General features: G+C 43.0%; 1 pseudogene; it reads left to right on the top strand.

Annotated features, from left to right (window-relative positions):
- The first annotated feature begins 406 nt into the window (after nt 1-406).
- Nucleotides 407-2,300, top strand: LOC127094907 (protein PAM71-homolog, chloroplastic-like; annotated as a pseudogene).
- Nucleotides 2,301-2,751: the final 451 nt, after the last annotated feature.

The following is a 2,751-nucleotide window of genomic DNA, read 5'->3' on the forward strand; positions in this document are numbered from 1 at the left end:
ACTGGACATCATTACTAAGCCAAGACCTACAGTAGAGACATGCTGTAAATGCGCCTGTTACCAGGTGATACCATCTCCAAGCAATGAGGCTGCCAAAAACAAACATGTTACCAGCTGCAACATGACACTCACATAACCAGTTGAACATACTTACACATGCAGCAGGCCTTGGACTTATGATAGTGGAGAAGGCTCATGAAAAGCTGCAACAAGGAAGCCTCCCTGCTCACAGTCCAACACAACAATCATGACATGTCAAGAATCACCAAAACAGACAAGTTAATTCAAAGACCAACCTGTAATGCCAGTTGCAGCTGAAGCATCAATGCACCATGAGCATTTTAGAAAACCAACAACCTGCCAAATGCAATCCTAAGAGTCATGTGAATTCTTCCATGACCCCTCAATGAAATCAAGTAATGATGTATCTGCATTTCCTCAAAGTCTAGTACAGAGCAGCAACACAGTTGTTACACAGTCACCTCAGTGGAAGAATTCTGCAAGGGTAACTAACATTTCTCTGTCACCTCAGACTATGGCTTCTCCACCATCATCGTCCATTATGAACCCGCCACGGCAGCAGCCTCGTTCCCAGCAAGGCCTCACTCAATTTTCTTTTGCAGCAAATCCAAAATCGTCCACACAAGTGCAGACGGCAAACTCCACCCAGTCTCCATCTCCTCCAGTTATGGTTGGTTCACCAACAAATTCCTACAACCTGCAAAACAACAGCACCCCACACACACAGAAGCAAACCGCAACAGTAACTAACATGTCGGAGAATTCAGTACAGAGTTTATTTCATAACTTTGAGAAAGTTGCAAATTTTGTTCAACATCACGTATCTAATTTCATAGGCCATCGTATCTAGTCATCAGGATCCTCTGGTATAGGCTCTGTCAATGCCTCCATCAAAGCTCCATCCGCGAACTGTAGTGCATAACTGTTTGGGCTCCGGTGTCTGCCCGCAGGTTGTAGCAAAACGCATGAGGAGTTTCTTTTGGACCCTGCAGTAGACATTGGTTCAGAGCATCATTAAACAAAAAAAATGAATGGAAGCCACAACATTTTTTGCAAAAAAACTGCTGGATACCATTGCCCAGTTTGAGCCAACCAAGAACCGTAATGCAACCCATAACAAACCCTGCAATGACCAAGTTATGAGCCTGTTACATAACCAGCAGGAAATCATCTAACAATTCCATATCAGGGATTCACTTCAGGTCATACATCAGACCTGCCATGATGGTTTAGCAACATGCACAATCCTGTTGCTGCAATCATGACACATCCTGCAGAAAAGCCAGCCCACGACCAAAGCTAGTCAACTGGTGAAGCAAGTACACTCTTGATTCCAAAGATGCAGACAGAAATTGAAGTTGAGCCTGGTGCGTGGCAAAATTCGAGCCCAAGCTTCAAATGCTAGTGTTGGACCGGGGGATTATGGAAACAATCATGAGAAAGACATCCAGGATGCCTCTGAAAGAAATTCTGTTGACGACAATTCGTCTAAAATCGTGAAACCTATTCGGATTCCTTATCCTGTATCTATAGCTTCTGTGCTGTTTGGGTGTGCTCTTGTGTTTTCACTAATAGCCTTTGTGAAAGGAGGGCCTTCATCAGTTCTAGCAGCAATTGCAAAATCAGGATTCACTGCTGCGTTTACATTAATTTTTGTTTCTGAAATCGGGGACAAGACATTCTTTATAGATGCACTCCTGGCAATGCAATATGAGAAGGGATTGGTTTTGTTGGGTTCAATGGGTGCTCTTGCACTCATGTCAATCCTATATGTTATAATAGGCCGTATTTTTCAATCAGTGCCTGCTCAGTTCCAGACAACCTTACCGATTGGAGAATATGCGGCAGTGACTCTTCTTTTGTTTTTTGGCCTAAAATCAATAAATGACGCATGGGATCTTCCTTCAGCTGCTGTTAAAAATGGTGATAACAACAGTCCTGAACTTGATGAACTTGCTGAAGCTAAGGAGCTTGTGAAAGAAAAGGCATCCCCACGGCTTTCAAATCCACTTGAGATCATTTGGAAATCATTCAGTCTTGTATTTTTTCGCTGAATGGGGAGATCGCTCAATGCTTGCAACAATCGCGCTCGCGGCTGCTCAGTCTCCTTGGGGTGTGGCAAGTGGAGCCATTGCTGGACACTTACTAGCAACATGTATTGCCATTGTTGGAGGATCACTCCTTGCTAACTACTTTTCTGAAAAACTGGTTGGTTACTTGGGTGGAGGGATGTTTCTAATTTTTGCTGTAGCCACCTTTTTTGGGGTTTTCTGATTTCTACCAAGCCTGTACAACAAGACCAGCAGGGATACCTAAACGTCACATACTTAACATGGTCAATGCAGATCAAAGTCCATTAGCAATAGCTAACCATTCATCTTACCCAATGCAGCAAGCCAAAGCATAATGACAAATAGTCCAAGCAACCATGCAAACTCTGTCCCTACATCAGCCTAGCAAATAACCATTTAACTGTTAACACAGGCATCCTGCAGACCTGAAGAAACAGAAAAATGGACAGCAAAACATCATAAACCAAAATGAAACCTATAGAGAAGACATGGAAAAGATGTTGAACCATATGGCAATGTTGAAAATCGAGCACAATTCAGAGGGCATACCATAACCACATGCTGAAGAAATCAATCAGGAAATGGACATTGAACATGCTGCAAAACCAGTGCACCATAAGTCAACAGGTTGTTGTGTAAAGATCCATTTGGTTAAGCT

The sequence above is a fragment of the Lathyrus oleraceus genome, chromosome 6 (assembly GCF_024323335.1).
Source record: "Lathyrus oleraceus cultivar Zhongwan6 chromosome 6, CAAS_Psat_ZW6_1.0, whole genome shotgun sequence".
Lineage (NCBI taxonomy): Eukaryota > Viridiplantae > Streptophyta > Magnoliopsida > Fabales > Fabaceae > Lathyrus > Lathyrus oleraceus.